The following is a 13783-nucleotide window of genomic DNA, read 5'->3' on the forward strand; positions in this document are numbered from 1 at the left end:
AACTGAGCAATCGGGAGAGAAGGGCCTTGGTCAGGGAACCCGATTGTCTCTGACAGAGCTCCAGAGTTCCTTTGTGGAGATGGGAGAACCTTCCAGAAGGAAAACCTTCCCTGCAGCACTCCCCCAATCAGGCCTTCATGGTAGAAGCCACTCCTCAGTAAAAAGGCACACGACAGCCTGCTTGGAGTTTACTAAAAAAAAACACCTAAAGTACTCTCAGACCATGAGAAACAGGATTCTCTGGTCTGATGAAACCAAGATTGAAAACTTTGGCCTGAATGCCAAGCGTTACGTCTGGAGGAAACCTGGCACCATCCCTATCAGAGTTTCAGAGGATCTGCAGAGAAGAATTGGAGAAACTCCCCAAATACAGGTGTGCCAAGCTTGTAGCGTCCTACCCAAGAAGACTCGAATCTGTAATCTCTGCCAAAGGTGCTTCAACAAAGTACTGAGTAAAGGGTCTGAATAACTGTGATGTTTGAAGAAATTTACAAAAATGTATAAACTTTTTGGTTTGTCTTTATGGGGTATTATGTGTAGATTGAGATTTTTATTTATTTAATCCATTTTAAAATAAGGCTGTAATGTAACATTGTGGAAAAAGTCAAGAGGTCTGAATACTTTCTGAATGCTCTGTATTTGTTTAACTAATTAGCAGTCTTATGGCTCGAGGGTAGTAGCTGTTCAGGGTACCGTTGGTGCCAGATTTGGTGCATCGGTACCGCTTGCGTGGAGTAGCAGAGAGACCAGTCTATGACTAGGGTGGCTGGAGTCTTTGACAATTTTTAGGGCCTTCCTCTGCCTGGTACAGTATACAGGTCCTGGATGGCACGGAGCTTGGGCCCCAGCGATTTACTGGGCTGTACGCACTACCCTTTGTAGCGCCTTGCGGTCAGATGCCAAGCAGTTGACATACCAAGCGGTGATGCAGCCAGTCAAAATGCCCTCAATGGTGCAGCTGTAGAACTTTGAGGATCTGAGGGCCTATGGCAAATATTTTCAGCCTCCTGAGGGGGAAGAGGCATTGTCATGTGTTCTTCACGTGTTGGTGTGTGGCCCATGTTAATTCCTTAATGATGTGGACACCAAGGAACTTTAAGCTCTGTTCCATCTCATATTGTTCAAATAAACAGTAAACCTGGTTTCAAAAAACAGATAAAGCAATACCTAATAGCACAACGCCTCTCTCCTATTTGAACTAGATAGTTTGTGTGTATGTATTGATATGTAGGCTATGTGTGCCTTTAAAAAAAACATGGATGCAGTTCTGTCATTGAGCTGTTCTTTTCTATGAATGTTCTGTATTATGTCATGTTTTGTGTGGACCCCAGGAAGAGTAGCTGCTGCTTTTGCAACAGCTAATGGAGATCCTAATAAAATACCAAAACAGCATTCTCACATAGGTGTTCCTCTTGTCCAGGTGGGAGAGGGCAGTGTAGAATGCAATAGAGATCGGGTCATCTGTGTATCTGTTGGGGGAAAGAAGTGGATTTTTTTTAAAGAGAGAAAAAAAGCAGCCCATACTCAATATGATGGACAACAATTGATCACGTCTAGCTTCCTCTTACCACTTGCTCTCTCAATGCAATACTCTACCTAAACTGTTAACAAACGTGTTTGGCCGGAGTAGGCCGTCATTGTAAATAACAATTTGTTCTTAACTGACTTTCCTAGTTAAATAAACGTTAAATAAAATGCAAATAAAACAATTGGCATAAGGTGCGGGCAATTAGTGGGTGTGGCCAACGCACCTGTCTTGTATCATCAAAACTGGAAGTGGAGCATGCCTGGAATAAATTGGACCAAAGACCTATTGATTGAGCTCTGCTCTACTACTACTGTGGGTCTCTGTCGACACCTAGTGGTTGAACCATAGACTGCATGAAATTGAACTTGGAAAAGTTATTGAGCCTCTGAATACTGAACAGTAGCCTGCAGTGCAGTGCATGTATGTAGGCCTTCTGCAGATGTCAACCAGCACTAACCTATTTGAACTGATTAATCTAAGTGGCATGCCGCAGTATCAAGGGGGCCCCGCAAGGTCTGAGCAAGCCCCCCCCCCCCCATCACCAAATAATTCTTAACATTTTTGGGAAACTGCTAACTTCCTACATTTTCTACACATTTTGCCATGGGGCAAAAAGAATATGTGCAGTTTTATAGCTAATCTCATGCTATTCTACACATTTTGCGATGAGCTGAGAGAAGATGTTGCTGTTTGAAGTACATTTCCTGCAATTATACACATATTGCCATGGGGCAGAGAGGAAAATGTGAAATTTTATAGGTAATCTCATGCTATTCTACACATTTTGCAATGAAGCTGAGAATTTTTTTCCTGTTTTACAGCTAGTTTCCTGTTACTCTAGACATTTTTGCCGTGTTCATATCCTGTCTGGGGGGGGGGTGACCATAGAGATCCTATTAAATTACTAAAGGGGCTATGTCATAAACTCTCAAAGTTCCAGTATGGGGTGCAAATGGTCAGGGATAAATCCAAACCATTCTCATTGGAGTGAATGGCAGTATAAGCATAATCCTGAATTTTACTTATGCAGGAAATTAAACAAAGGCATGTGTTGTATCAGAAATTGTGGAATATAATTATTGTCAACCTAACATATTGTCATGTAATCATAAATACAGTTTATTCTGGTTTTATACACATTTTCTGTATAAATAGCCTCTAAAAAATATATGTAAACAGACCAAAAGTGTATCATTTTGTGTTTTCCAGGAAAGCTGTGAGTGTTATTATATGATACAATATCAGTACTTGTTGCATTTGCAACTTGTCTAAGTCCTATCATCAACTGATTTCAGCCAGTGTATGGCTGTGGATGGATTGCATTGTTTGAATGGAATGTTGGCATATTGGCAGTTAAGTTGAAAATGTTATGGAATCATTCCTCTAAAACTGTCTGTCAAGCTAGTGAACAAACATATATAGTGCAGATAAATTCTACAAATTCATTATTTTACACAATATCGTATCACAGCACTGCAGTGGTGTAAAATACTTAAGCAAAAATATTTTTAAGAACTACTTAAGTCGTTTTTGGGGATATCTGTACTTTACTTTACTATTTATGTTTTTGACAACTTTTACTTCACTACATCCCTGAAGAAAATCAGTTAGCTTTTACTCCATACATTTTCCCTGACTCCCAAAAGTACTCTTTACTTTTTGAATGTTTAGCAGGACAGGAAAATGGTCCAATTCAATAACATGGTCTCAGAGCATTTTGTATTATTCTGTATGTAAATATGTGACGTTCCATTTGACCTAGTCAGTTGTACATCTGAATGCATTCTACTGAAATTAGTATGATATGTTACGTTTCGTATGGTGTTTATTAATTTGTGGGTGTCCATCACCTATTTCGTATGATATGTTACGAATTACAATTCATATTATGTGTTACGAATTTGCGAAACGTACAATACGTTACTGATTTGCCAAATGTACAATATGTTACGAATTTTCCAAAAAGGTATGTTATGTTACAAATTCTAGCTAGTGGCTAGGTGGCTGACATTCGCTAGCTTGCTAACGTTAGCTAGGCTAGGAGTTTGGGGCAAAGATCAGGGTTAAGTTTAGGAGTTGGGTTAAGATTAGTGTTAGGGGAAGGGGTTAGCTAAAAGGGTGAAGGTTAGTTGCAGGGTTAGCTAAAAAGGTTAAAGTTAGGGTTAGTTAACATGCTAAGCAGTTGCAAAGTAGATAAAAGGTAGCAAGTAGTTGAAAAGTTACTAATTAGCTAAAATGCTAGAGTTGTCCATGATGAGATTTGAACTTGCAACCTTTGGGTTGCTAGATGTTTGTGTTATACGCATACCCATCCACCCTGACCAACCACCTCCCTGTCGTTTTTGCTTTAAGTAACCATCTGTATTATGTAACCATACCAAACATAACATATCATACTTAATAGCGTGTCTTGGATTTACATACAGAATAATAGCAAATGCTCTGAGACCAGGTTGAGTGCACGCACTTATCAAGAGAACATCCCTGTTCATCCCTGCTACCTCCAATCTCTCAGATTTACTAAACACTCTTGCTACGTTTGTAAATTATGAGTGTTGGAGTGTGCCCCTGGTTGTCCGTAAACTAAAAAAACAAGAAAATTGTTGATTTAGACTCTTACTTTTGATACTTAAGTATATGTTTGCAATTTGTTTTACTTTTGATAATTAATTATATATTTGCAATCTGTTTTACTTTTGATACTTAAGTATATATAAAACCAAATACTGTTAGAATTTTACTCAAGTAGTATTTTACTGGGGGACTTTCACTTTTACTTGAGTCACTTTTTTTAAAGGTATTTTTACTTTAACTCAAATATGACTACTTTTTCTACCACTGCAGCACTGGCAAACCATGGTTGACTAACTCCGACCAAAATGTCTGACCTTTATTCCATCATAAGAAGGTTCATGTCCATTCTAGTAGTATTCTAATGCTTAATTCTATGTGGGGAGGAAGCACGGAGCGACAGTGGGAAAATGTGTTTGTGGTCTCAAGGGTCGGTGGAGAAGCGAGATAGAATCTATCGTTTTATATTGTGGTAGGCGGTTTAGCAACAGCTGTGCTGAACTGTGGTCGACATGGGTGATAGTTATGATGGTATGGGTGGGGATGATGAAAGTCAAGAACCTGGATGGTCTGTGGTGAAAGGTAAAAGGAAAAAGCGCTGCTGACAGCAGTGGCAGTTCTAGTGTTGAGTGCATGAAGAGGACAAAGGTAGTGAATAACCATATTAATGATGTGTTGGAGTGGAAAGTTGTAATCGTGTTCGATGTGACCACAGGGTCTCATCTATACCCTATTTGATTAACCAATGCCGAAAAGAAAGAGATAGGGGAAATCACATTAGCCCCGTTCATTGGTAATGGTAGACTGATAATATTCTGTGCTGACAAGGTTCAGCAAGGGAAGATTCTGAAAATGAAAACTCTCAATGGGAAGAAAATCACAAGTCATGTCCCTGGATCTTCGGCTAAGCTGAGGGGGGTCATTTCTTGGGTTCCACACTCTATAGATGATATAAAAGAAACTGCAGAAGGGGGCATAGTGGTTAAAGCCAAAAGGCTGTTCAGTAAGAAAGAGGGGCAGAGAAGTGAAAGCCTGTCAGTACTATTAATGTTTGATCAAGTTTTGCCTAAGAAGGTACAGATGGGCTCCCTGGCTTTCAGTATTAGAGAGTTTGTCCCACCTCCATTAAGGTGTTTTAAATGCCGAAGAATGGGACATGTAGCTACTCTGTGCAAAGGAAAGAAAATATGTGCCAAGTGTGGAGGGGAACATGATTATGGTGAATGTGACAACAATGTCAAGGGTAACTGTTGTAATTGTGGGGGAACACGGTGCAGCATTTGGTGAATGCCAGGTGCAGAAAGAGGGTAGAGAGGCCCAAATATATCAAATCACTCATTACTACTACTACTACTACTACTACTACTACTGATAATAATAATAATAATAATACTTCTTCTTCTTCTATGGTATATTGGCGAATGCACAATTTAATGTGCATCCTGCCACCTACTGTGCGGGATGGAATCAGGATTCCCAAAAATTTTACAAAATACCAACAAAAAAACACCAAATTACCAAAAAATGTATAAATAAAATAAACAAAATCAAACAACTTTTCCGCTAAAAAATAAAACATATCTGATCCCTACACAGGCTCAAGGGGAACCTGGGAGGGCGGGTCTTCTGGCTCCAGTACCCCTTGCAAGCCTTCAAATGTAAAATCCTTAAGTCCCAAAAACTTTTCTGCCGCAGCTACAATAATGTCCAGTTTCTTAAACTTATTTGAGACTTGTACCTTACAGTTTACATCTGTGGCAATGAATGCCTCAAAATCCACCTTTTTAACACACGTGGTATTTTTTTGACTGGGAGCAAACATTTACTACAGGCTATGATGCGTCCCGTACCATGTCTTCACTAGCATCACTTGTTTTCTCAATTCTTTTAATCGTCTTCGCATAGGAGATTTGATTGACCGCACTAACTTTTGCCACCTCAATCTCCTTCACCCTTACAGGCCACTCCAGGAACTTGGGATCGTGATCTCCACCACAATGGCAACAACGTTATCCTTCTACACACCGTTCTTCAATATACTCTGTCCGTCTGCACACATTAGAAACATGGACAAATCTTTTACAATTCTGACACTGCAATGGTTTGGGGACGAAAGCTACAGCGTATCTTACATAACCAAGCTTCATATGCGTAGGTATTTGCTCTTTATCAAAAAAACAACAGGACCGACAGACTTTCTTCTTTTTCTTCATTCACCCAGCGGGTCAGACGCCGGGCACCAACCACACCAGGAATTCTCTTTAGGTATTCAACCTGAACATCTGTCGTCACCCCTGAGATGACTCCTTTGACAGGTGCTCTACTCCGAAGTTCAAAACACAAAACTTCTGTTGACCAGATTCTATTGAGACTCACTGCAATCTTCCTCTTTTCTCGAGGAATACAATGAATCGAAATAAGGCCATTCCTGGTCACTATTTCAGACTCCACTTTTCCCAGCCCATACATCACAATTTGACACTTCAAATGGGTCTCCCACATATGCATCCTTACTCAACAAATTCATCCCAACAAGAAGCGATTCATTATCATATCTTTAATACACATATCCTCCACTCCATTTTTAGACACTTTCACTTTCACTCTTCTCCTCCATCAACAACCTCCCTTCCCTAATAATACTAATGATGAAATGTCTCAGTATGATGACAATTAGAGTTATGGGTTTTGTCATCGTTCAGTGGAATGCCAGAAGCCTTATTGCTAACGGTCAGGAGTTTAAGAAATATGTAATATATTTTTTTGTATTTTATTAGGATCCCCATTAGCTGTCACAAAAGCAGTAGCTACTCTTCCTGGGGTCCACACAAAACATGAAACATGGCATAACACAGAACATTAATAGGCAACAGCTCAAGGACAGAACTAGATACATAAATACAAAATTACAAAAGGCACACGTAGCCTACATATTAATACATACACACAAACTATCTAGGTCAAATAGGGGAGAGGCGTTGTGCCGTGAGGTGTTGCTTTATCTGTTTTTTGAAACCAGGTTTGCTGTTCACTTCACAGAGTTCCATGCAATAATGGCTATATAATACTGCACACTTTATTGAATTTGTTCTGGATTTGGGGACTGTGAAAAGACCCCTGGTGGCATGTCTGGTGTGTGTCAAAGCTGTGTGTAAGTTGACTATGCAAACAATTTGTGATTTTCAACACATTAATGTTTCTTATAAAAATAAGTGATGCAGTCAGTCTCTCCTCAACTCTTAACCAAGAGAGACTCGCTTATATAGTATTTATATCAGCCCTCTGGGTAAAAGGACGAGCAAGACGTGTTGCTCTGTTCTGGGCCAGCTGCAGCTTAACTAGGTCTTTCCTTGCCGCACTGGACCACACGACTGGACAATAATCAGATAAGACAAAACTAGAGCCTGCAGGATTTGCTTTTTGGAGTGTGGTGTTAAAAAAGCAGAGCAGAGCATCTCTTTATTACAGACAGACCTCTCCCCATCTTTACAACCATTACATCTATATGTTTTTACCATGACAGTTTACAATCTAAGGTAACAGCAAGTAATTTAGTCTCCTCAACTTGTTCACCAGCCACACCATTCATTACCAGATTCAGCTGAGGTCTAGAACTTAGGGAATGAGGATCCTCTTAGGGGTCCTCTCAAGATCTGTCAGGTTGGATGGGGAGCGTTGCTGCACAACTATTTTCAGGTGTCTCCAAAGATGTTTGATTGGGTTCAAGTCCAGGCTCTTCCTGGGCCACTCAAGGACATTCAGAGACTTGTCCTGAAGCCACTCCTGCGTTGTCTTGGCTGTGTGCTTAGGGTCATTGTCCTGTTGGAACGTCAAATCAAATCAAATTTTATTGGTCACATACACGTGTTTAGCAGATGCTTGTGTTTCTTGCTCCAACAGTGCAGTAATATCTAACAAGTAATATCTAACAGTTTCACAACAATACAGACAAATATAAGTAAAGGAATGGAATTGAAAATATATAAATATATGGACGAGCAATGTCAGAGCAGCATAGACGAAGATACAGTAGAATAGAATAGAATACAGAATACCAGCAGCATACCACCCTGCATACCACTGCTGGCTTGCTTCTGAAGCTAAGCAGGGTTGGTCCTGGTCAGTCCCTGGATGGGAGACCAGATGCTGCTGGAAGTGGTGTTGGAGGGCCAGTAGGAGGCACTCTTTCCTCTGGTCTAAAAAATATCCCAATGCCCCAGGGCAGTGATTGGGGACACCGCCCTGTGTAGGGTGCCGTCTTTCGGATGGGACGTTAAACGGGTGTCCTGACTCTCTGAGGTCATTAAAGATCCCATGGCACTTATCGTAAGAGTAGGGGTGTTAACCCCGGTGTCCTGGCTAAATTCCCAATCTGATCCTCAAACCATCATGGTCACCTAATAATCCCCAGTTTACAATTGGCTCATTCATCCCCCTCCTCTCCCCTGTAACTATTCCCCAGGTCGTTGCTGCAAATGAGAACGTGTTCTCAGTCAACTTACCTGGTAAAATAACGGTAAATAATAATAATAATATACATATGAGATGAGTATTGAAAAATATGTAAACATTATTAAAGTGGCTAGTATTCCATTATTAAAGTGGCCAGTGATTTCATGTCTATGTATATAGGGCAGCAGCCTCTAATGTGCTAGTGATGGCTATTTAACAGTCTGATGGCCTTGAGATAGAAGTGTTTTTCAGTCACTCGGTCCCAGCTTTGATGCACCTGTACTGACCTCGCCTTCTGGATGATAGCGGGGTGAACAAGCAGTGGCTCGGGTGGTTGTTGTCCTTGGTGATCTTTTTGGCCTTCCTGTGACATCGGGTGGTGTAGGTGTCCTGGAGGGCAGGTAGTTTGCCCCTGGTGATGCAATGGGCCCTCTGGAGAGCCCTGCAGTTGCGGGCGGTGCAGTGGCCGTACCAGGCGGTGATACAACCCGACAGGATGTTCTCAATTGTGCATCTGTAAAAGTTTGTGAAGGTTTTAGGTGCCAAGCCAAATTTCTTCAGCCTCCTGAGGTTGAAGAGGCGATGTCGCGCCTTCTTCACCACACTGTCTGTGTGGGTGGACCGTTTCAGTTTCTCCACAGCATCGTTTGGGTTTGGCCGGGGTAGGCTGTCATTGTAAATAAGAATTTGTTCTTAACTGACTTGCCTAGTTAAATAAAGGTTAAATAAAAAAAATAATTAAACAAATGATGAGCTTGGATGGTACTATGGTGTTGAATTCTGAGCTGATTCAGGGTGGTTGGGTTAAATGCAGAAGACACATTTCAGTTGAATACATTCAGTTAGACAACTGACCAGGTACCCCCCTTTCCCTATAGTCAATGAACAGCATTCTTACATAGGTATTCCTCTTGTCCTGATGGGATGGGACCGGGTGTAGTGCAATGGCGATTGCATCGTCTGCATCTATTGGGGCGGTAAGCAAATTGAAATGGGTCTAGGGTGTCAGGTAAGGTAGATATGATCCTTGACAAGTCTCTCAAAGCACTTCATGATGACAGAAGTGAGTGCTACATTTAGTTAGTTCAGTTACCTTTGCTTTCTTGGGTACAGGAACAATGGTGGCCATTTTCAAGCATGTGGAGACAGCAGACTGGCATAGGAAGAGATTGAATATGTCTGTAAACACTCCAGCCAGCTGGTCTGCGCATGCTCTGAGGACGCGGCTAGGGATGCCGTATAGGGGCCGGCAGCTCTGCGAGGGTTAACGCTTAAATGTCTTACTCACGTCAGCCACGGAGATAGAGAGCCCACAGTCCTTGGTAGTGGGCCATGTCGGTGGCACTGTGTTATCCTTAAAGCGGGCAAAGAAGGTGTTTAGCTTGTCTGGAAGCAAGACGTCGGTGTCTGTGACTTGGCTGGTTTTCCTTTTGTAGTCCGTGATTGTCTGTAGACCCCGCTACGTACGTCTCATGTCTGAGCCGTTGAATTGCGACTCCACTTTGTCTCTATACTGACTTTTTGCCTGTTTGATTGCCTTACGGAGGGAATAACTACACTGTTTGTATTCGGCCATATTCCCAGTCACCTTGCCATGGTTAAATGCGGTAGTTCGGCCTTTCAGTTTTGTGTGAATGCTGCCATCTATCCACAGTTTCTGGTTAGGGTAGCTTTTAATAGTCACAGTGGGTACAACATCTCCTATACACTTCCTGATAAACTCAGTCACCGTATCAGTGCATTCGTTGATGTTATTCTCGGAGGCTACTCGGAACATATCCCAGTCCGCGTGATCAAAACCTTCACCCCAGTCTGAGGTCCTGAGTGCTCTAGAGCAGGTTTTCATCAAGGATCTCTCTGTACTTTGCTTCATTCATCTTTGCCTTGATCCTGACTAGTCTCCCAGTTCCTACCGCTGAAAAACATCCCAACAGCATGATGCTGCCACCACCATTCTTCACTGTAGGGATGGTGCCAATTTTCCTCCAGACGTGATGCTTGGCATTCAGGCCAAAGAGTTCAATCTTGGTTTCATGTTTAAGCATCTACCTGATGAGGTCATGCACGTTCTTCTGGGATTCTTTAATAGGATTTGGAGTGAGGGGGTTATACCTTCTGGCTGGAAACGTGCAGTAATATTACCTTTTGTAAATCCTGGTAAGGACCCTTCATGTGCTGATAGTTACATTCCAATGGGACTGACCTCAGACTTATGTAAACTGATGGAAAAGGTGATAGTCAACAGATTGTCATATTTCCTGGAACATAGCTAGATCTGCATTGGATGCATTGGTAAAGGTGAGCAATGAAGTTGAAAAAAAAAATTGACATTGAAAAGGCCCACGACACTATGTGGAGAGGAGGCTTACTGATTAAGATGGAAACACTTGGTATTGGTGGGAGATTGTATAACTGAGTTTTGGCCTTCTTATTTAATAATCATTTTCGAGTTAAAATATGGTCGATTTTATCTGAGTCTTATCGAGTTGACAATGGTATTCCTCAAGGCAGTGCTATCAGTCCTATTTTGTTTAATACTATGATTAACGATGTGTTTTTGAATGTATGAAGGGATATTGGGTCTTTCCTATATGCTGAGGATGGAGCTGTTTGGAAGAGGGGAAGGAATGTCTCTCATGTGACCAAATCTATTCAACAAGCTATATTGGATGTTGAAAGATGGCCGATTGACTGGGGTTTTAAATTGTCAGTGGTGAAGTCTTGCTGTATGTTCTTCTCGAAGAAGAAGGTTGCTGATAATATACATTTTTTCCTGTATGGACAGCCTATGTGGAGCGTTTCTAAGTACACATATTTGGTTATATGATTCAATGAGCAATATACATGGAAATATTATGTAATAAATGTTGAAACAAAGTGTAAGAAGGTGGTGAATCTTTTTGCTGACATTCAATCGTTGCTGGATATTTATAGAGCTCTGATCAGGATGACAATTGATTACGGTGTATCGTTTATGGAACAGTGGCAAGACTTGGCTTCAGAAGCAGGACAGAATCTAGTATATAGCTTTAAGGATATGTATTGGTGCATTTAAATCAACATCTGTATGTGCCATACTAGTGGATGCAGGTGAGATGCCTTTGGATATATGGCATAAAAAATTGTCATTAGCTTATTGGTGTCACGCCCTGGCCATAGAGAGGCTTTTATTCTCTATTTTGGTTAGGCCAGGGTGTGACTAGGGTGGGCATTCTAGTTTCTTTATTTCTATGTTTTCTGTTTCTATGTTTTGGCAAGGTATGGTTCTCAATCAGGGACAGCTGTCTATCGTTGTCTCTGATTGGGAATCATACTTAGGCAGCCTGTTTTTCCACCTTAGTTGTGGGTAGTTGTCTGTGTTAGTGGCCTGTATAGCCCTAGTCAGTTTCACGTTCGTTTTTGTTGTTTCTTGTTTTTGTTGGCGACATTTAAAATAAAGTAGAAATGTACGCTAACCACGCTGCACCTTGGTCCGGTCATTTCCCTGACGACATTCGTGACAGAACTACCCACCACAAACGAACAAAGCAGCGTGGTAAGGTGGACTGGACATGGGAGGACATCCTGAATGGGAAAGGATCCTGGACATGGGAGGAGATCCTGGCGGGAAAGGATCGCCTGCCGTGGGAGCAGGTGGAAGCAGCGAGGAAGGCGGAGGCAGCGAGTAAAAGGGCCCAGGATTACACAGGGTCATGGCTGGCACGAAAGACCGGGAGGCCACTCCCCCCCAAAAAAAATGTGTGGGGGGGGGGGGGGGGCACACAAGGAGATTGGCTGAGTCAGGTTGGAGACCTGAGCCAACTCCTTGTGCTTACCGTAGGGAGCGTGGTACTGGTCAGGCACCGTGTTATGCGATGGAGCGCACGGTGTCTCCAGTGCGCATTCACAGCCCGGTGCGCTACATTCCAGCTCCCTGCATCGGCCGGGCTAGAGTGGGCATCCAGCCAGGACGGATGGCGCCGGCTCAGCGCATCTGGCCGCCAGTGTATCTCTACGGCCCAGGATATCCTGCACCTGCTCTGCGCACTGTGTCTCTGGTGCGTCTGCACAGCCCAGTGCGTCCTGTGCCAGCGCCCCGCCTTTGCCGGGCGAAGGTAACCATCCAGCCAGGACGGGTTGTGCAGGCTCTACGCTCGAGACCTCCCCGGCCCAGTGTATCCGGTGCCTGCTCCAAGAACCAGGCCTCCTATGTCTCCCCAGCCGGGTGAGTCCTGTGCCGGCTCCCAGAATCAGGCCTCCTGTATGTCTCCCCAGCCTGGTGAGTCCTGTGCCTGCTCCCAGAACCAGGCCTACTGTATGTCTCCCCAGCCTGGTAAGCCCTGTGGCAGCTCCACGCACCAGGCTGTCCATACGTCTCCTCCAGTGATGATCCATTGCACGAAGCCTCCAGTGGTGATCCATGGCACGAAGCCTCCAGTGGTGATCCATTGCACGAAGCCTCCAGTGGTGATCCATGGCACGAAGCCTCCAGTGATGATCCATGGCACGAAGCCTCCAGTGATGATCCATGGCACGAAGCCTCCAGTGATGATCCATGGCACGAAGCCTCCAGTAATGATTCATGGCACGAAGCCTCCAGTGATGATTCATGGCACGAAGCCTCCAGTGATGGTCCATGGCCCGGAGCCTGCAATAAGGATCCATGGCACGAAGCCTCCAGTATTGATCCGCGATCCGGAGCCTCCAGCGACGGTCCCCAGTCCGGGGCCTGCAGCGAGGGTCCCCAGTCCGGGGCCTGCAGCGAGGGTCCCCAGTCCGGGGCCTGCAGCGAGGGTCCCCAGTCCAGAGGCGCCACCAAAGTGGGGGGAGCCAGAGGTGGAGCGGGGTCTGCGTCCCGCACCGGAGCCGCCACCGAAGTAGATGACCACCCGGACCCTCCCCTATAGAGTCAGGTTTTGCGTCCGGAGTCCGCACCTTTGGGGGGGTACTGTCACGCCCTGGCCATAGAGAGGCTTTTATTCTCTATTTTGGTTAGGCCAGGGTGTGACTAGGGTGGGCATTCTAGTTTCTTTATTTCTATGTTTTCTGTTTCTATGTTTTGGCCGGGTATGGTTCTCAATCAGGGACAGCTATTTTATCGTTGTCTCTGATTGGGAATCATACTTAGGTAGCCTGTTTGTCCACCTTAGTTATGGGTAGTTGTTTGTGTTAGTGGCCTGTATAGCCCTAGTCAGCTTCATGTTCGTTTTGTTGTTTCTTGTTTTTGTTGGCGACATTTAAAATAAAGTATTA

This window comes from Salvelinus fontinalis, chromosome 2 (assembly GCF_029448725.1).
Source record: "Salvelinus fontinalis isolate EN_2023a chromosome 2, ASM2944872v1, whole genome shotgun sequence".
NCBI classification, from domain to species: domain Eukaryota; kingdom Metazoa; phylum Chordata; class Actinopteri; order Salmoniformes; family Salmonidae; genus Salvelinus; species Salvelinus fontinalis.